The sequence below is a fragment of the Dendrobates tinctorius genome, unplaced genomic scaffold (genome assembly GCF_039654945.1).
Source record: "Dendrobates tinctorius isolate UK_male_01 unplaced genomic scaffold, ASM3965494v1 ptg000063l, whole genome shotgun sequence".
Classification (NCBI taxonomy): Eukaryota; Metazoa; Chordata; class Amphibia; order Anura; family Dendrobatidae; genus Dendrobates; species Dendrobates tinctorius.
The window spans coordinates 28,954,968-28,975,042 of NW_027361731.1; the positions used below are offsets into that span (position 1 = coordinate 28,954,968).

Consider the following 20,075-nt stretch of genomic DNA (forward strand, 5'->3'; position numbering starts at 1 on the left):
ACCATTTGATGGGGATTTCCGAACTGGGCTGAATGAAAATATTGTCCGTCGTAAGTAGAATAATCCCATCATTGCTTTGCCTGGTTACATGGCTTTAGTTATTTCCTTTGCTTTACCTTATAGTCCAATACAGAAGTTTTATTTTCTGTAACTTTCTATATAACAGGAGATATAATTTGGGATACCTATCAAGCTACTCTATCCGATGATCAGGACCCCATCACTCAGCTGCAGGACCTCATCACTCAGCTGCTCAGTATAAATCCTGTGGATAGCCTTCTGCAGGATCTCATCAGTCAGCTGCTCAGAACAAATCCTGTGGATAGACTTGGGACAGGTAACAGATACAATAATATCAATATTCCCTTGTTACACCGAGGACATGTCACTCATGTCCATGAGGATCATTACTTCTCTATCAGCTTCTTCATTTATACTTCTCCCTACTAAGATTTTCATTCTATTTCCTACATGTCTGCTCAGTTGTGTAGTTAGTTCTAATTAAGATAAACTGTTCAGATATGAAGCTGTCTCTGACAATGTCCGAATCACTTTTGTTTTCCTTTATCTAGGAGGAGCTTTTGAGATCAGGGGTCATCCGTTTCTTGTTGACTTAGACTTTGATTCCCTTCTAAGTCAAAAGCTAGAGTACGTTCCTCAGCTTGTGGACACCAGCTTATCTACCAGTAAGTAGAAGGAGGCGTCATCTAGACTAAGTGTCTGTTTGTCTCGTCTTCCTTATTTTGTGACAATTGGTTCCCATTAATAAATGGTGACTCTATTATACTGACAATCTCTAATAACACTTCATTACCTATGTCTTGCAGACCTTTCGGATATGAAGAAACATCTGGTCTCAGAGGATGAGAAGGCCACAAGTGAGGACAATGAGAGCCTTGACTTCAAAAATTTTACAACATCTTCTGAAAGGCTTTTGAAAGTAAGTATGTGATTAATAAATCACAAATATGTATAAAAAGACCTATGAAGGTAGTCATACAATTATTTCATATCTTATTGCTTCCGCATGTAGCTCCTTACCACCGTTACCAGAATGAAGATTAATGAGAATCCCATGTCTTCTCCAGATTGTACCCCAGCATCCAGCACAAATATCTCAGAAATGTGAGTAGATTATGGGGCTGTTACTGGGAGCTCTAGGCTGATATATGTGCACAACACCAAATATAGGACATAAATACCATAATATCACATGCAGCATCCACCATCCCATGGTTAGCAGTCAATGTGCTTTTGACCTTAGTAACTGCTGGTGATAACAGCCTATGATCGACGCCTGTCATGCATTTTTAGAACTACCCACACTGTAGGAGAGATGTATTATTATATGCCAGATATTCATGGTAGTTTTTTCCACTCCACTCGATAAAAGTTAGTTTTGAGCAGAAGACCTTCCCCACTATGGCAGTCATATGTCCTATTAGGCCTTATAGTCGGTGTTCTTATAGTGAGACAACCCCTTTTATAATGTGTTTACTTGTGATTTACGTGTTTTTCTTCTTCCAAACAGGCAAAAAGAATCTGTTCCCATATCTGAGAGTGACGACGCTATTTGTTTCTTGCCATTCTTGTTCCAACTGTCAGGTATGTCCATGTCTACAGCACCTACAATGGGAATGTTGACTTCAAGGCTCCAATATTTCCACATGGTGTTTCTGTAATAGATCTAAGTTTTCCATGTTTCATGTATAAATGGTGACCATGTTATACTGACAACCTCTAATAACACTTCATTACCTATGTCTTCTAGATCATTCTGAGATGAAGAAACATCTGGACTCAGAGGATAAGGAGGATCCCGAGTCCCCACCAGAGTGTGCACCAAAATCTAGCACAAATGTCTCAGAAAAGTAAGTAGCTTATGGGGTCATTACTGGGAGCTCATCACCAAATATAGGACATAAATACCATAATATCACATGCAGCACCCACCATCCCTTGGTTAGCGGTCATTGTGCATTTGGCCTTAGTAACTTCTGGTGATAACAGCCCATAATTGTGGATGGTTATGCATTTTTAGTGCTGCCCCCAACACTGTAGGAGAGATGTCGTATAATATGCCAGATATTCTTGGTACTTGTTTTCTGCTCTGCTCTATAAAAGTTAGTTTTGAGCAGAAGACCTTCCCCACTATGGCAGTCATATGTCCTATTAGGCCTCATGGTCGGTGTTCTTATAGTGAGACAACCCCTTTTATAATGCGTTTACTTGTGATTTACGTGTTTTTCTTCTTCCATACAGGCAGAAAGAATCTGTTCCCATATCTGAGAGCGACGACGCTATTTGTTTCTTGCCATTCTTGTTCCAACTGTCAGGTATGTCCATGTCTACAGCACCTACAATGGGAATGTTGACTTCAAGGCTCCAATATTTCCACATGGTTTTTCTGTAATAGATCTCTTAAAAGTTTTCCATGTTTCATGTATAAATGGTGACTGTTATACTGACAACCTCTAATAACACTTCATTACCTATGTCTTCTAGATCATTCTGAGATAAAGAAACATCTGGACTCAGAGGATGAGGAGGATCCCGAGTCCCCTCCAGAGTGTGCACCAAAATCCAGCACAAACATTTCAGAAAAGTAAGTAGATTATGGGGTCATTACTGGGAGCTCATCACCAAATATAGGCCATAAATACCAGAATATCACATGCAGCATCCACCATCCCATGGTTAGCGGTCATTGTACATTTGGCTTCAGAAACCATTGGTGATAACAGCCCATATCTGCGGTCGGTCATGCATTTTTCGTGCTGCCTACACTGTAGGAGATGTAGTATTACATGCCACACATTCTTAGTAGAAGGTAGCGTTGAGCAGAAGACCTTCCCCACTATGGCAGTCATATCTCCTATTAGGCCTTATAGTCAGTGTTCTTATAGACAACCCTTTTATAATGCGTTTACTTGTGATTTATGAGTTTTTTTCTTCCTAACAGGCAGAAAGGATCTGTCCCCGTATCTGATGGAGACGACGACGCTATTACCATCTTACCATCCTCGTCCCCACTATCAGGTATGTCCATGTCTACAGCAACAACAATGTGAATGTTGACTTCAAGGCTCCAATATCTCCACATGGTTTTTCTGTAATAGGTCTCCTTTGTTATTTATGTTGCCCATGGGCCCATACTGCATCTCTATTTCACTAATTTTGCACAGGAGCTTTTTTCATGGATTCTGTGAGATACGTTGTGGGATCCAATAACCTACATCATCATAAGGCGACATTGTGTCCTATAGTAGAATATCACTCATCAGTGATGCACCACATGGCGGCACACAGGACGCTTACTGCTCTATATCAGTGACACATCTAATGCCCCTCAGATGGGATTATGTACATTATATAGGACTTATTCTGCCCTATTAAGATATAATACCAGATTATCAGGACTATAGGAGACAGGACTAGAACAATCCTACTATATACAGGAGACAAAGCAGATCCCATTAGGATATGGCGTTACTGAGGTTTTGTTTTTTACTTTCTGTTCAGAATTTCCAGCTCAGACGGAAAGAATATCTGCAACAAATCTGAGTAAAGAAGAAGAAAAAACAGAAAATGGAAAAAAGGGGAAAAAGAGACGAGGTAAGTGTGAGAATCGGCTCCATGTTGTGTGATGTCAGTGAGAATCACTCATGTGGAGCAGATGTCATCTGTCAGTGATGGGATTATCACATGTATGATGGCTGACAATGACCCCTGACCTCTGTGTGATAATATTCCTCTGCCGTCCGGCCACAGTGACCGCACAGTGGTATCATGTCCGATGGCGTCCCATCACTTACATTATATTCACTTCTCTTCTCATAGGTTCCATCTTCCGCCGGATCTTATCATCCTGCCGGCGCGGATTATCCAGGGCTGCTCGAGTATTTGCTTGTTGTCACTGTTGCCCTAGAACCATCTGAAAGACAGGAAACCTAAGCATCGAGCGCCCTGAAGCCCAGCAGATCCACCATCACTGCTGGACACAAAAGCGGGACTAACTCCTAGCCGCGGTTTACGGACCAAACATTGGGCATGGGCAGGGCCTTGGGGGCAGATCCCAAGTGCGCTCAACCATGTGAAATTGGAACCATGGAAAAGTTGACCAGCGATTTCTCATCTTTACAACAAAATTTGCAAAACCATTTTTTTAGCGACCACCTCACATTTGAAGTCTCTTTGAAGGGTCTGTGAAGGGTTAATACTAAAATCAGAGCTTGGGTTTCACTTCTCCATTTCTTTGTAAGGTTTCGTTTCTTAGTTTTGTTGTTGTAAGATAAATTTTTATAATTGGCATGGGCTGTCATGAAACCAGATTGTTCTCATCAGGTGCAAAGATAAGGGAGGTGGGAATGTTAAACTCTGAAGAATATGCCATTATACTACTTTCTACGCTATCTAGGTACGGACATATATGTAGTTTCCGGTTTTCTTGCAATATTATTGGCTTATAAAGTGAAATGATGCTATTGGTACTTGAGAACCTTGCATAATTAAGCAAAAGATTATAAAAGATGTGACTAAAATAAAGGGGCTTAGTGATCTGCCTCGATCCTCCCGTACAGAGACCCCGTCTCCGTGTGGTCATTTGAGTTGCTAGCAACACTGGAATAATTTGGAAATCACTGGCTCAACCGTGAAGGGTTAATTTAGCCCTCCCAAAATAGCTACCTCGACAGGTCTCTATGGCAGAAAATACCCAAAAGTGACAACATTCTAAAAACTGCACCCCTCAAGGTGCTCAAAACTACAGTCAAGAAGATTATTAACCCTTCAGATGCTTCACAGGAACTAAAGCAACGTGGAAGGAAAAATGGACACTTTAATTTTTCCAACAAAAATGAGCTTTTAGCATCAATTTTTTCATTTTCACATGGGCAACAGGATAAAATGGATCCTAAAATTTGTTGGGCAATTTCTCCTGAGTACACCGATACAACATATGTGGTCATAAACCACTGTTTGGGCGCACGGCCGGGCTCGGAAGGGAAGGAGCGTCATTTGACTTTTTGAATGGAAAATTAGCTCCAATCGTTAGCGGACACCATGTCATGTTTGCAGAGCCCCTGATGTGCCTAAACAGTAGAAACCCCCCACAGGTGACACCATTTTGGAAACTAGGCCCTCCAAGGAACTTATCTAGATGTGTGGTGAGAACTTTGAACCCCTAAGTGCTTCACAGAAGTTTATAACGCAGAGCAGTGAAAATAAAACATATTGTTTTTCCCACAAAAATGATTTTTAGCCAGCAATGTTTAATTTTCCAAGGGTAACAGGAGAAATTGGACCCCAAAAGTTATTGTCCAACTTGTCCTGAGTACCCTAGTTCCCCAAATGTGGGGGTAACCACTGTTTGGGCACACGTTCGGGCTCGAAAGGGAAGTAGTGCCGGTTTGGAATGCAGACTTTGATGGAATGGTCTGCAGGCGTCATGTTGCGCTTGCAGAGCCCCTGATGTGCCTAAACAGTAGAAACCCCCCACAAGTGACACTATTTTGCAAACTAGAGTCCTCAAGAAGCTTATCTAGATGTGTGGTGAGCACTTTGAACACCCAAGTGCTTCACAGAAGTTTATAACGCAGAGCATCACTTCCCCCTATGGCCCACAGCCTACACCCACCGGCACCACCTCCTCCTGTGGCTCACTGCCTGCACCCACCGGCACCACCTCCTCCTGTGGCTCCCTGCCTGCACCCACCGGCACCACCTCCTCCTGTGGCTCACTGCCTGCACCCACCGGCACCACCTCCTCCTGTGGCTCACTGCCTGCACCCACCGGCACCACCTCCTCCTGTGGCTCACAGCATGCACCCACCGGCACCACCTCCTCTTGTGGCTCACTGCCTGCACCCACCGGCACCACCTCCTCCTGTGGCTCACTGCCTGCACCCACCAGCACCACCTCCTCCTGTGGCCCACAGCCTGCACCCACCGGCACCACCTCCTCCTGTGGCCCACAGCCTGCACCCACCGGCACCACCTCCTCCTGTGGCTCACTGCCTGCACCCACCGGCACCACCTCCTCCTGTGGCTCACTGCCTGCACCCACCGGCACCACCTCCTCCTGTGGCCCACAGCCTGCACCCACCGGCACCACCTCCTCCTGTGGCCCATAGCCTGCACCCACCGGCACCACCTCCTCCTGTGGCTCACTGCCTGCACCCACCGGCACCACCTCCTCCTGTGGCTCACAGCCTGCACCCACCGGCACCACCTCCTCGTGTGGCCACAGCCAAACACACATTGTCATGCCCAACATTGTGGGTAAACATAAACACCGTCCCACCAAGTAGCCAACCAATCTTTTATTTACCTGGATGGAATGTGGGACCAAACAAGACAGGTGTGCTTTTCTCAATAAGGCTTTTGGTTTGGAGATGTCCGCACAACAACCTCATACCCCAGAATCGCACCATCAGGCCGGTGTTTTAGGTTCTGAAATACATTTTCAACCAGAGACTGCAGACCTTGGGATTTTCCATCCTTTATTTAATCCCTTTCAGTCAGTTACCCCTATGTGTCACCTCGAGTTTCTGCGCCCTCACCTTTTTCAACACCCAGTCCAGGCCCAGTTCCCCCACTTCACATTATAGTTTTTTTTTCCTTTGTTTGTTGCTATAAATCATTATTAGGTTTTGATGTATGAAAATAATATGCCTATTTTTTTATTCTTGGCATTCAAATCTATAATATGATTTGTGTTTAAAAAAGGCCTCATCTCATTTGATTTATTTGTGGTTCTAATCAGTAAATCAGACACAGCACTAAAAAGCATCAGCGGGAAAGTGTACAACCGTGGGCTGAAGATTCTGTGAAATGTGTAATACACGTGGAGCCTCACAGACTATTCAGGCTGTGTGCACACGCTGCGGATTAGGTGCGGATTCATCCGCGTGGATTTTGTACAATCCGCAGGTGAAACCGCAGGTCAAAAGACCTGCGGTTTTACCTGCGGATTGCTCTGCGGTTTTTCATCTCCTCAATGGAGGAGATGGCAAACCGCAGGGGAATCCGCAGAAAGAATTGACATGTCAATTCTTTCTGCGGATTGAAAACCGCAGATAATCCGCGCGGAAAATTCCGCACCGTCTGCATTGCGGTTTTTGATTCCCATGGTACTGTACACCGCAGCAGTGGGTCCGCAGCGGCCAAAACCGCTGCGGAACCGCAGCAAAATCCGCAGCGTGTGCACACAGCCTAATACCACAGAGTTGTATCTTTACTCTTTACTAATTATTAAAATGGGGGACCCCGGGGAAAAAACAAATTCTGCATCATCTCTGTAATTTTTGGCTACAAAAACGCGTGAATTTGCTTTGTTTTTGCCTGATTTGAGTGAATGGTGAAACTCCAGAACTGCAAAAAATACTCAACATGTGCACGACACGTCAGGCTTCTCATTCACTTTGCTGGCGTCAGGTTTTGTCACAAATGTGGGCTGAAAAACGCACCAAATCTGCAATGTGTGCACACAGCCCTATAGGTACGAGCGATATCCGCAAAAAGTACGGATACACTGGTACGAGAAAAAGCATCGTGTGATCGAGGCCTAAGGTGTAAGTAGTAATGCCGTATAATACAGATATAGAGTAAATGTGCAGGACGTATACACGGACGGCTGGTGCACTATTTGCTGCAGGTTTCTGGAGGATTTGCCTTGTGACATAAGGGCGCTTCACAGCTACTTATATTTTTTCTGTATAATCTCTTCCCTTCTTATATTCTGTAATGTTTTTAGTTTTTAGCTTCTTGGAGAAGGCAAAGTGCGCATCAGAATACATCTAGCCTTCTTTCTGTGTTGTATAATGTGAGTTTTCTCCTCCTGTTCCTGTCGTCAGTGTTGCGCTGTTTTCCTTAGTTTATGTTTTGTATTACGGCGCTATAAGATCATTTTCTGCCTCGTTTGTTCCTTCATTCCATCTTATTTAGACTGAATGTGATTTTCAGACACTTTATGGAGCTCGGCATTTTCTCTCGCATCCCCGTTATTTCTGCCATTTATAAACTTATGATTCAGGTTTAGTATTTTTCGTGCTTTATTTCAGTATTTTGATGAAATTTACCCATAAATTGCTGGTTTTTGCCTCTATTCTGTCTTTTGCGCTGTTATTTCCTCTCGTCGCCTCCTTCGCTCCTGGAGGATCTCTGTAATTACTCATTATTTCAGTGTGGTCACTCCGGTGCCATCATTTGATGCTGATATTGATCATTTACGATCACTTTTTCTCCTCTGCGGCATTTTCCCCTCATCTCCGCGGTTTCCTGATTTATAACAGCGCATTTCTTCATACTTTTTACAGGAAATCTTAGAAAATTGAGATTCTGTGCTTTTCTGCTATTGTGGAGCCCTAAACTAGCACTACAGATCTCCTGACACGATTACTGTCCGTATACAGCGCTCAGACACCGCTCTGACTGACTTTCTTCACAGGAACCATCTTTTGTGAGGTAATTTCACCTCATGGCATCACTAAAACCCTACACCATATTCCCACTAACGCCATTCACAGCAAGGAGTGCTGTCTGCTATCTCGGCTTTGCTGTGTAATGGCGTCACAGACAAGTTTCCCGCCCTCACACAGCTCAGCTATCCTCCTCTACGCCCTCACTACATCGCAGCTGTGAGCAGAAATGGCGCCGTCCCCTTCACATCGATCATTTTATACCAACAGTGGACAGCGACACCTAGTGGCAGGAGAACGAACTGGAAGCTATTACACGGTGTACTACAGGAGCTTCCGTGACGTCATGCCCATGTGACCAGGCTGTTATGTGGCTGCTGTACACGGACGAGGTGAGGGAGCGACGGGGGCGGGGTCTGTGACCGGGGGCAGGGTCTGTGACCGGGGGGCGGGGTCTGTGACCGGGGGCGGGGTCTGTGTGATAATCCGGCCCCTACAGTCACCGGGAGGCGGTGTCAGCACCCGGGCAAGTCACCTGTCCGGCGGCTGCGGGAGGTGAGAGACCGGGACCTGCATCGGGAGGGGATGTGGCGGCTGTGTGCAGAGCAAGCTGCGAGATGGAGCTGAGCTGGATGTGTGCGTGACTCGGGGACTGCAATTTGTCGGTATAGTGCTATGTGCCTCCGTATCCGCCTCTCTGCGTGTGCCCTCGTCTGCCTCCGTATCCGCCTCTCTGCATGTGCCCTCGTCTGCCTCCGTATCCGCCTCTCTGCGTGTGCGCCCGTCTGCCTCCGTATCCGCCTCTCTGCGTGTGCGCCCGTCTGCCTCCGTATCCGCCTCTCTGCGTGTGTGCCCGTCTGCCTCCGTATCCGCCTCTCTGCGTGTGTGCCCGTCTGCCTCCGTATCCGCCTCTCTGCGTGTGTGCCCGTCTGCCTCCGTATCCGCCTCTCTGCGTGTGCCCTCGTCTGCCTCCGTATCCGCCTCTCTGCATGTGCCCTCGTCTGCCTCCGTATCCGCCTCTCTGCGTGTGCGCCCGTCTGCCTCCGTATCCGCCTCTCTGCGTGTGTGCCCGTCTGCCTCCGTATCCGCCTCTCTGCGTGTGCGCCCGTCTGCCTCCGTATCCGCCTCTCTGCGTGTGCCCGTCTGCCTCCGTATCCGCCTCTCTGCGTGTGCCCGTCTGCCTCCGTATCCGCCTCTCTGCGTGTGCGCCCGTCTGCCTCCGTATCCACCTCTCTGCGTGTGCGCCCGTCTGCCTCCGTATCCGCCTCTCTGCGTGTGCGCCCGTCTGCCTCCGTATCCGCCTCTCTGCGTGTGTGCCCGTCTGCCTCCGTATCCGCCTCTCTGCGTGTGTGCCCGTCTGCCTCCGTATCCGCCTCTCTGCGTGTGCCCTCGTCTGCCTCCGTATCCGCCTCTCTGCATGTGCCCTCGTCTGCCTCCGTATCCGCCTCTCTGCGTGTGCGCCCGTCTGCCTCCGTATCCGCCTCTCTGCGTGTGTGCCCGTCTGCCTCCGTATCCGCCTCTCTGCGTGTGCGCCCGTCTGCCTCCGTATCCGCCTCTCTGCGTGTGCGCCCGTCTGCCTCCGTATCCGCCTCTCTGCGTGTGCCCGTCTGCCTCCGTATCCGCCTCTCTGCGTGTGCGCCCGTCTGCCTCCGTATCCACCTCTCTGCGTGTGCGCCCGTCTGCCTCCGTATCCGCCTCTCTGCGTGTGCGCCCGTCTGCCTCCGTATCCGCCTCTCTGCGTGTGCGCTCGTCTGCCCCGTATCCGCCTCTGCGTGTGCGCTCGTTTGCCTCCGTATCCGCCTCTCTGCGTGTGCGCTCGTCTGCCCCGTATCCGCCTCTCTGCGTGTGCGCCCGTCTGCCTCCGTATCCGCCTCTCTGCGTGTGCGCTCGTCTGCCCCGTATCCGCCTCTGCGTGTGCGCTCGTCTGCCCCGTATCCGCCTCTCTGCGTGTGCGCTCGTTTGCCTCCGTATCCGCCTCTCTGCGTGTGCGCTCGTCTGCCTCCGTATCCGCCTCTCTGCGTGTGCGCTCGTCTGCCTCCGTATCCGCCTCTCTGCGTGTGCGCTCGTCTGCCTCCGTATCCGCCTCTCTGCGTGTGCCCTCGTCTGCCTCCGTATCCGCCTCTCCGCGTGTGCGCCCGTCTGCCTCCGTATCCGCCTCTCCGCGTGTGCGCCCGTCTGCCTCCGTATCCGCCTCTCCGCGTGTGCGCCCGTCTGCCTCCGTATCCGCCTCTCCGCGTGTGCGCCCGTCTGCCTCCGTAAGACATGTCACCACCACTATGTCTTGCACCAAATAAACTACAGCCTCACTACACCACATAGATGCAGCAGAGCTGAGTTTGCTCATGACGTTTCTGTGTGCTTGCAGCTCGTTGAAAGCCTCAGCTCCTTTCTGTTGTGCAGCATGACATAACCCCATCTCTGCTGTGTCGGCTTCCTCCTCTCCTCACAGTTCCCTATAAGCCCCCTGTGCTCCTCTCCCCTCCGTCCCCCCAGCAGTTTTATCACACCGCTGTATTATACTCCTATTATCCCTCCTGGCTGTAATATCCGGCGTCTCCTGACTCCAGCACGCTGGGTGCTATAATGTGCGGCCTCCACTCCGGTGTATTATACTCCTATTATCCCTCCTGGCTGTAATATCCGGCGTCTCCTTACTCCTGCACGCTGGGTGCTATAATGTGCAGCCTCCACTTTGGTGTATTATACTCCTATTATCCCTCGTGGCTGTTATATCCGGCGTCTCCGTACTCCAGCTCGCTGGGTGCTATAATGTGCGGCCTCCACTCCGGTGTATTATACTCCTATTATCCCTCCTGGCTGTAATATCCGGCATCTCCTGACTCCAGCACTCTGGGTGTTATAATGTGCGGCCTCCACTCCAGTGTATTATACTCCTATTATCCCTCCTGGCTCTAATATCAGGCGTCTCCTGACTCCAGCACGGTGGGTGCTATAATGTGTGGCCTCCACGCCGGTGTATTATACTCCTATTATCCCTCCTGGCTGTAATATCCGGTGTCTCCTGACTCCAGCATGCTGGGTGCTATAATGTGTGGCCTCCACTCCGGTGTATTATACTCCTATTATCCCTCCTGGCTGTAATATCCGGCGTCTCCTGACTCCAGCACGGTGGGTGCTATAATGTGTGGCCTCCACGCCGGTGTATTATACTCCTATTATCCCTCCTGGCTGTAATATCCGGTGTCTCCTGACTCCAGCATGCTGGGTGCTATAATGTGTGGCCTCCACTCCGGTGTATTATACTCCTATTATCCCTCCTGGCTGTAATATCCGGCGTCTCCTGACTCCAGCACGCTGGGCGCTATAATGTGAGGCCTCCACTTCGGTGTATTATTCTATTCACGTCCAAAGGTCCACTCCGTGACCGCCAGCATGAATCTTTTATGGAATAAAATTCTTGGACTTTTCTGCGCTGCCAAAGTGTCACATCCAGGTTATGTAGAAAGATTAACAATTTATTTCCCAATGCGTTTCGAAGTAAATCACACTTCTTCCTCAGGGGATGATATGTATCCCCTGAGGAAGTGTGATGTACTTCGAAACGCGTTGGAAAATAAATTGTTAATCTTTCTACATAACCTGGATGTGACACTTTGTCTGGCAGCGCAGAAAAGTCCAAGAATTTTATTCCATAAAAGTCCAGAGCCTGATAGATAGAGAATGGAAGAGGCCTGAAAAAAGGGGCACCATGCCACCAGCTTTCAAGCGGAGGTACCCCTTTGATGACCCAGTAGTAAGCAGATGGGATAAGGCCCCTAAGCTGGATGCGGCAGTAGCCAAAGCGTCCAAAAAATCCTCCACACCCTTTGACGATATGGCCTCCTTGCAAGATCCGCTGGATAAAAAAGCAGATTCTTTTCTAAAGGGGACATGGGAGATGTCAGCAGGCGCGCTAAGACCAGCGATAGCTGCCACATGTACAGCCAGATCCATGATGGTCTGGCTAGATCAACTGGATTCCCAGCTAAAAGACGGAACCTCAAGAGCTTCCATTCGAAAAAATCTGCCGATCATCCAGAATGCCGCTGCGTTTTTAGCCGATGCTTCAGCAGACTCTGCAAGGATGGAGGCTAGAACCTCGGACTGTCTAATGCAGCGCGAAGGGCGCTCTGGTTAAAGTGCTGGCCGGGAGATATCCAGGCCAGGTCCCGACTCTGCTCCATTCCTTGTGAGGGGGAATATCTATTCGGCCCCGTCCTGGACGAACTGTTAGAAAAGGCTGGGGATGATAAAAAGAAATTCCCCAGTTTGCCGAACCTTTCTTATAGACGTCCCTTTACCAGGAAAGGATATTTCCGAAGAAGGCCGTCCAGAGATCAGGGCAGATGGAATGAGAAAAGAAGGAAAGGTACAGGATTTATGTTTGGAGGAGGGGGGCGCCAGGAAGGTCCAGCTCGCGACACTTAAAAGCCGCCCCAATAACTAGTTGCCCCGGTAGGAGGGAGACTAGCTGCCTTCTACCCAGCCTGGTCGCTGATCTCTAATAGCAACTGGATACTGGGGGTGATAGCTGCGGGACTGCGACTAGAATTCTCCTGGGTTCCCCAAGATCGAATTAAAGTCACCCCTCTCAGATCTTCCACATCAGAACAAGCTACCCTGGAGCCCGTGGTTAATGATCTATGCAGCAAGAAGGTCCTAACAGAAGTTCCAGAGGGAGAATGGGGGAAGGGTTTCTACTCCCCTCTGTTCCTGGTCCGCAAGCCAGACAGCTCCTTTAGGACTATAATAAACCTTAAGGCCCTCAACGAGTTTCTGGTCATACGTCCGTTCAAAATGGAAACAATTAAATCCACAGTAAAATTGCTTTTTCAAAACTGCTTTATGGTGGTGTTAGATTTAAAGGACGCCTACTACCATATACCCATTCATGCAGCTCATCAGCGTTTCCTCAGAGTGGCGTTCAGTTAGATGGGTCAGTTCGACATTTCCAATATGCGGCCCTCCCCTTTGGGGTAGCAGTCGCTCCCCGAGTATTTACTAAAGTGGGAGCGGAGGTCATGGCCCATCTGCGTGAATCAGACATTCTAGTGGTCCCCTACCAGGATGACTTTCTTATTGTAGGCAAAACGGCAGATCATTGTTTGGAACAGCTACAAAGGGCAATGTCTGCCCTAGAGAGGTTAGGATGGTTGCTGAACATCAAAAAATCTCGGTTACAACCAATGAGAGTCCAACAATTCTTAGGCCTAATCCTAGATTCTGGTAAACAGGAATGCCGTCTGCCTCCGGAGAAACTTGTTCACCTACACTATCAAGTCCTGAATGCTTCCAATAACCACACCATGTCCCTCAGGAAAGCCATGTCCCTTCTGGGTTCTCTCTCGTCCTTTATCCCCGCGGTCCAGTGGGCCCAGTTTCATGCAAGGAAACTACAGGGCGAGGTTTTATTACATCAAAAAGTCCTTGGGGGTTAATTGGAGGGCCAGCTAACCTTGTCCCGAAACACAAGGGAGTCCCTACAGTGGTGGCTAGAGAAGGATAATTTATCCAGAGGGGTACCCTGGGAGTATAACAAAACCCACATAGTCACCATGGATGCTAGCCCTTCCAGTTGGGGGGCCCATATGGGTGAGATTCTAGTCCAGGGCCTATGGGAGCATCATCAGATAGAAATGTCATCTAACCTGAAAGAATTGACAGCAGTGGAGCAGGCAGTTAAAAAGCTCCTTGTGCATCTACAGGGCCATCACGTACAGATATTCTCCGACAATCAGGTCACCGTGGCTTATATCAACCACCAAGGCGGGACTCGTTCCAAACCCCTGATGATTGTAGCAGAGTGGTTGTTCCAACTAGCAGAGCAACATTTTCTATCTTTAACAGCTCTACATATAAAAGGGAAAGAAAACATCACGGCAGACTTTTTAAGCCGCAATCTGCTAAAGCAAGGAGAATGGTCCCTAAACACCTCCATCTTCAACCTGATTGTACAAAGCGGGGACATCCAGAGGTAGATCTCTTCGCCACCAAGGAAAACAGGAAATTAAGACATTTCTGCTCCCTAAATCCCAGAGAGAATCCTCTGGCGGCAGATGCCTTTCTGATAAAGTGGGACTTCAGACTAGCCTACGCCTTCCCTCCCCTATCTCTACTACCCCTGGTGATGAGGAAAATCAGAAAGGACAGAGCAAGGGTGATAGTTATTGCTCCATTTTGGCCTAGGAGGGCATGGTTCTCATGCCTCAGGACCATGTCAGCGTCCGATCCGTGGGTTCTTCCGGACATCTCCTATCCCAGGGCCCAGTCTTCCATCCTCAAGTGGCTGGCCTACATCTGACGGCGTGGAGTTTGAACGGTCACTGCTAATAGATAAAAGTTTTCCCCAGACCTGATTAACACCCTACTTAAAAGTAGAAAAATCATGACTACAAAAATTTATGTCAGAATTTGGAAGAAATTCCTTCAGAACTCAGGAGTAGTCGCTGGGGATTCTGCGCCTATAATTCAGATCCTAGAGTTTCTACAGAAAGGTCTGGGCATGGGGCTTTCTACTAGTACCCTTAAAGTACAAGTATCAGCCTTGGGGGCCCTCTTTAGCTGCAACATCGCGGGTAATTACTGGTTCAGTAGGTTCATTAAGGCGGCAGGTAGATCCAGGCCAATAGTGAAGGATAGATTCATGCCATGGGACTTGAACCTAGTCCTCACGGCTATGACGGAAGCTCCATTTGAACCTCTCTCATCAGCTTCCATAAAAAACCTGTCCCTCAAAATAGCCTTCCTGGTAGCCCTGACGTCAGCTCGCAGAGTAAGCGACATCCAGGCATTATCTAGGTGTCCTCCTTATTTACAGTTCAAAGAGGATAGGGTAATACTTAGGCCTGATCCAGCATACCTACCTAAGGTAGTTTCTAGCTTTCATAGGACACAGGAGATAGTCCTTCCATCCTTCCTCCCTAATCCAGCTAATGAGAAGGAAGAGAAACTACACACCTTGGATGTTAGAAGATGCCTCATAGAATATCTGGCAGTTACCGATCCCTGGAAAAAAGAAAATGCCCTGTTTGTCTCCCATCAAGGCCCTAGGAAAGGTTGTAGAGTGTCAAAAAATACACTAGCCAGGTGGGTTAGAGAGGCGATTTCAATAGCATACACCTTAAAAGGCAGGTCGCCACCCGGGAAGCTGAGGGCGCATTCCACCAAAGCCATGGCGACCTCATGGGCTGAGAGATCGGAAGTCTCCATTGACCAGATATGTAAGGAGGCTACTTGGTCCTCTCCGAGCACCTTTTATAGTCATTATAGGCTAGACCTGGGTGCTTCCGCAAACCTCTCTTTTGGTATAAGGGTACTGCAGGCTGTAGTCCCTCCCTAATGTAGTTATTACTCTCTGTAATTCTCTCAGGTGGTGCTGTCATGGACGACCGAATAAAGTCTTAGTTACTCACCGGTTAACGGTATTTTTCGGAGTCCATGACAGCACCCGTATATTCCCTTAGTTAAATCGGGTGTGCACGTCTTCCTCTTGTATATACCCACTGGGGATAAATATTTAGATAATAATAATACTGTACATAAATCATGCATTAACCTTGGAGGTCCTCTTGTGCTCTGTAATCCAACTGATGCGTGGGAGAGGCGCCGCCCTTTTGTATCTGTAGGTTTCCTGTTCCTGAAGGGCGGATCCCCTCTCTCAGGTGGTGCTGTTATGGACTCCGAAAAATATCGTTAACCGGTGAGTAACTAAGACTTTTCCGCTCTTCCTATGATGGTCAGTCGGGGGTCTCCTTCTATGAAGGGTCCTCGTTATATCAGGGGTCACTCATAATTCTGTGCTTCCCCCCAGCATCATCAGCTCCCTGATCGGGGTCGGATGGTTCCTGGGTTTCCAGCCGTTCACGCTGCGCTCCTACATATCAGAGAACTCCATGGGCTCCACCATGGCGGACGAGAAGTTCGTGTACGGGGAGAAAGCGCCGTCCTACGCCCGAGAATTCTCCGCACACAAGAAGTCAGCCGGGTGAGTGACCAGATCCTCTGCTGACAGCGCACAGGTCACCGCATCAGAGCTGCGCCCACAGCACACACCGACATCCTGCTGCGACTCGGGGATCAGAGTGTGGACCGGGGGTGGGGGGGATCAGTGTTTGGACTGGGGGTAGGGGGTGGACAGGGGGGAGAGGATCAGAGTGTGGAACGGGGGTGGGGGGATCAGTGTGTGGACTGGGGGTAGGGGGTGGACAGGGGGGAGAGGATCAGAGTGTGGAACGGGGGTGGGGGGATCAGTGTGTGGACTGGGGGTAGGGGGTGGACAGGGGGGAGAGGATCAGAGTGTAGGTGGGTGGGGGGGGATTGGAGTGCGTGGGCCAGGGGTGGGATCAACTGACAGCACAGAGATCTTACCAGTGAGAGATGATGGCGCAGAACATTTATATGGGAGAAAGCTGCAGAACGTTTATCTCTTCTTATAAACCCGGAGCAGAGGTCGCCTCGCCCCGATCCCCGCTGATCCCGGGATGTGATGGGGGCGGGCGTCCCGATCAATTCCTACATTAGTTATTATGGACCCGCAGCAATCAGCCCATCATTCCCTGTGTATTGTTTCCTCATATCTGGCTGGCTGGGTCTTGTAGTGCTGCAGGTCCACATGTAAATGCTGAATTCCCCTTCATGTATGACGAGCTGTCGTGTACCTGAGCCTCTCTCTAGAGCAGGGGCGCCCGTCTGACAGTGTGAATGCCCCTTTAGTGTGGGGTGGGCTCCCTGCAGTCTTCTGGCGTCTGCTGCCATCTAGTGGCTGTCCTGAGCGCCCGTCTGACAGTGTGAATGCCCCTCTAGTGTGGGGTGGGCTCCCTGCAGTCTTCTGGCGTCTGCTGCCATCTAGTGGCTGTCCTGAGTATTGCACTGTGTTCTCTGCACCTTACAGACATAGCCATCGGTGATGATGGGACGAGCGGGAGCCATGCAGGCCGCCTTCTCCCTAGAGATCAGCAGCGACGTCAGCACCAGCTTTGATGTGGTCGTGGAAGGGCTGAACGGGCAGCTGCCCAGCCTGGATATGGTCAACCTGTTCCTAGCCTTCTGCCAGAAGAACCAGCTGCTGTGCACCACACAGGGCAAGGTGAGGCCCAGAGAGGCCGCTGCTGCCCCCGTCAGCGTTACAGTGTCAGATGTAGATGGAGCGCTACTTTCTAGGCATCACTAACACATACACCACAGCCCACCCCCTCCCGGCGTACGGGTAGAGTGCGGCCCACCCCCTCCCGGCGTACGGGTAGAGTGCGGCCCACCCCCTCCCGGCGTACGGGTGGAGGGCGGCGCTCCTTACTTTTCCTCCTGCTGACACCGGTTCCGATGATCACCTGCAGCGCAGTGACTACAACGTCTTCGCCGGATACCCGCACACAATGCTGCTCATGGTCCTGAAGCTCCGGCCGACCTCAGGGAGACCACGGCCTCTTCCTCCGCTACCACTGCACATGGAGGGTCAGTAACATCTCTTGTGTGCAGTGCCAGAAGCGTGGCCAGTAACGTCACACATTTAGTACTGCACACGGGGGGGGTCAGTAACGTCACACATTTAGTACTGCACACGGGGGGGGGGTCAGTAACGTCACGCTTCTAGTACTGCACACGGGGGGTCAGTAACGTCACGCTTCTAGTACTGCACACGGGGCGGGTCACCAATGTCACGCTTCTAGTACTGCACACGGGGCGGGTCACCAACGTCACGCTTCTAATACTGCCCACGGGGGGGTCAGTAACGTCACGCTTCTAATACTGCACAGGGGGTCAGTAACGTCACGCTTCTAGTACTGCACACGGGGCGGGTCACTAACGCCACGCTTCTAGTACTGCACACGGGGCGGGTCAGTTAAGTCACGCTTCTAGTACTGCACACGGGGGGGGTCAGTAACATCACGCTTCTAGTACTGCACACGGGGCGGGTCACTAACGTCATGCTTCTAGTACTGCACATGGGGTCAGTAACGTCACGCTTCTAGTACTGCTCACGGGAGGTCAGTAACGTCACGCTTCTAGTACTGCACATGGGGTCAGTAACGTCACGCTTCTAGTACTGCTCACGGGAGGTCAGTAACGTCACGCTTCTAGTACTGCTCACGGGAGGTCAGTAACGTCACGCTTCTAGTACTGCACACGGGGTGGGTCACTAACGCCACGCTTCTAGTACTGCACACGGGGTGGGTCACTAACGCCACGCTTCTAGTACTGCACACGGGGGGGTTAGTAACGTCACGCTTCTAGTACTGCACACGGGGTGGGTCACTAACGCCACGCTTCTAGTACTGCACACGGGGCGGGTCACTAACGTCACGCTTCTAGTACTGCACAAGGGGCGGGTCACTAACGTCACACTTCTAGTACTGCACAGGGTGGGGTAGGGGGTCACTAACGTCACGCTTCTAGTACTGCACACGGGGGGGTCAGTAACGTCACGCTTCTAATACTGCACACGGGGGGTCAGTAACGTCACGCTTCTAGTACTGCACACGGGGCGGTCAGTAACGTCACGCTTCTAGTACTGCACACGGGGCGGGTCAGTAACGTCACGCTTCTAGTACTGCACACGGGGCGGGTCATCAACGTCACGCTTCTAGTACTGCACACGGAGGAGTCAGTAATGTCACGCTTCTAGTACTGCACACGGGGCGGGTCACTAACGTCACGCTTCTAGTACTGCACACGGGGGGTTCAGTAACGTGACGCTTCTAGCACTGCACACGGGGGGGTCAGTAACGCCACGCTTCTAGTACTGCACAGGGTGGGGTGGGGAGTCAGTAACGTGACGCTTCTAGTACTGCATGGGGGGTCAGTAACGTGACGCTTCTAGTACTGCAGCGATGACAGTGCACTCCATCAACTGTCCACTAGGGGGAGCCGAACAATCCTGGACATGAACTGTTTCCTTTTTATTCCCAGGACTATTGAAGGGTGTTCCGCAAACTGAACAACCTGTCGGAGCGGCTGCACCAGTCCTACTTCTACCTGCTTCCTTCCCTCTCCGGATCCTACATATGATGCATGAGACGTTTTACTGACGACTAGACTTATTTTTCCCTGTATGGGAATAAGTTTCAAACTTTCTACTTTCAGGAACATGGCTCCCAAGTGACGTGGTGCAATGATGACAACGCTGCGGATGGATAACAGTTCTTCAGGAGCAGCAGGTTTTACCACAAGAGTGAAACTCATACAGCTCCTAATAAATGGGACATCATAATAAAAAGATTAAAAAAACTTTACTTTTATTCAAGAGTTGTAATGTTATGTACAAAGACTGTTAACTACTCGCTTCACTAATCATACAAAACCTACAAAAGACAAAATGAAAAAAACCCTGCTGGAATTAAAGAAGTAAAAAGCAAAAGTGCGTGTAAATGCTGCAGAGTTCTTAGTAATACTGTATTTGATCTAACACGGCATAAAAGCCTAGTTCGCCCCAGTCCAAGAGGTGGGGATTTTCTATAACAGATGTCTAGAATTGAATCCAGAAGGATTTTTCCTCTGGACAGTATGGCCCCCAAGGGCCTAAACTATGAAATTGAACTTTATGCCTTTGACACTCAATTTTTTAATTATTTCCCTTTGAACACAATTGTAATAAAGTATACATATAGTTTTAGATTAATTTTTATTTTCATATCCGCTCAGTCTTCCCAATATGTGGTATGC

General features: G+C 49.5%; 2 long non-coding RNA genes across 3 annotated transcripts; both read left to right on the forward strand.

Moving 5' to 3' along the window:
* The first annotated feature begins 2,513 nt into the window (after positions 1–2,513).
* LOC141094398 (uncharacterized) lies at positions 2,514–3,615 on the forward strand. Its single transcript, XR_012233062.1, has 3 exons — positions 2,514–2,605; positions 2,963–3,039; positions 3,523–3,615. It is a non-coding gene; the product is annotated as an uncharacterized lncRNA (long non-coding RNA).
* Positions 3,616–12,137: 8,522 nt separating this feature from the next.
* On the forward strand, positions 12,138–19,645 carry LOC141094056 (uncharacterized). Of its 2 annotated transcripts, XR_012233016.1 has the most exons (4): positions 12,138–16,116; positions 16,228–16,401; positions 17,308–17,502; positions 19,323–19,645. It is a non-coding gene; the product is annotated as an uncharacterized lncRNA (long non-coding RNA). The 2 variants fall into 2 exon arrangements; XR_012233015.1 differs by having other exon boundaries at positions 12,190–16,401.
* The last annotated feature ends 430 nt before the right edge of the window (positions 19,646–20,075 follow it).